The following is a 1,282-nucleotide window of genomic DNA, read 5'->3' as shown; positions in this document are numbered from 1 at the left end:
GTCTGCTGAAACACAGAAGAAAAGACGACTGAAGGGAAAAAAAACTGATATAGTGATGAAGATGGAACCAAACCATCTGGAACATCAGGAGGTGTTATCATTAGAAGGTCTCTTACTTCACACTTTGTGGTTCTAAACAATCTGATCTGTCCTCAGTACCAGAACCTTGTTAAATTGTCAGACAGCATATTTCTGCCTCTGTTTTCTGGCCTGTATTTGTTCAGTGTCAGGATCTGATTTCCAAAGCAGAGAAAATGAAGAAATGCTGACAGAAACATGCAGCAGCATCAGCAACATCAACTCTTTAGCATCATGTCACCATTGTCCTCGTTGGACCAGTTCTATTGGACCCTCTCCAACAAACACAGCAGCTCCAGAAGAGGCAGAAAAAAACAAAAAGTTTCCTCAGCATTTTACAGCTTTAATGAAGAAAAATAGAGGAAATAATTCAACCTGCCAGAGAAACATCTCATTGGAGCAGCTAGTTTTCACATTTCACCCTTTAAGCCCGAGAATACCGCCACCACTATGAGCCTCTGAGGGTGGAGCTTTGTCTATCCTTTCACAGAAGGTAAAAAACTAAAACTTCTATTAATTTCTCTGAATCCTTCAGACGTCTGCAGGTGACGATTCTCAGTCATCCAGGTCAGTTGTTTGGTCTGTTGGTTCCACTGACTCTGTGCTGTAGCATGTGCTGCTGTATGTCTGCACACTGATCTCTATTTATTCACTGATTGCTGATTGCCCGTTGGTAGTAGGGGGTTGTAGTGAAGCCACCGGCCGCCATATTGGTACTCCCTAGTTAGACCGATAGCAATGTAAACAATATGTGCTCTACATCATCGAACAATGACGATGCTCTCATTTTCAGGGGGACTTAAATTCATCAATATGTCACACACTGGCAGCTCATAGCTTAAGTAGATTATTTTAACTCATAAAGAGCCTTTAAAAAAATAAACACATCAAATTACATAGTCATTATCAGGGGTTGACATTAAGGATTTTTACCACTTGACCAACTTTCACATTTTATTTGCCCAGAAACAATTTTTACTTCCCCAGTATAATGTTAGATAAATATAGTTCCTAAAATAAATTTTTGTATATATCAATGAAACATGTTTGTTTTTTAAATGTTTTTTGCAATTCAGTATTTTTTAAGTTTACAGGTTCCTGGTGTGAATATGCATTAGGGGTGGAACGGTTCACAAAATCCATGGTTCGGTTCGGTTCACGGTTTCGTGGACACGGTTTTCGGTTCGGTATATGTTGATTGTTA

The 1,282-nt window shown here is 39.2% G+C and overlaps 1 protein-coding gene across 1 annotated transcript in view; it reads right to left on the bottom strand.

The window, feature by feature from the left end:
- LOC107080749 (protein NLRC3-like) overlaps window positions 1-1,282 on the bottom strand; it is an 8,041-nt gene that overhangs the window by 1,840 nt on the left and 4,919 nt on the right. The window lies entirely within an intron of this gene.

This window comes from Cyprinodon variegatus, unplaced genomic scaffold (genome assembly GCF_000732505.1).
Source record: "Cyprinodon variegatus isolate N-32 unplaced genomic scaffold, C_variegatus-1.0 Scaffold2285, whole genome shotgun sequence".
In the NCBI taxonomy this organism is placed as follows: domain Eukaryota; kingdom Metazoa; phylum Chordata; class Actinopteri; order Cyprinodontiformes; family Cyprinodontidae; genus Cyprinodon; species Cyprinodon variegatus.
This window is presented reverse-complemented; position numbering and strand designations above follow the sequence as displayed.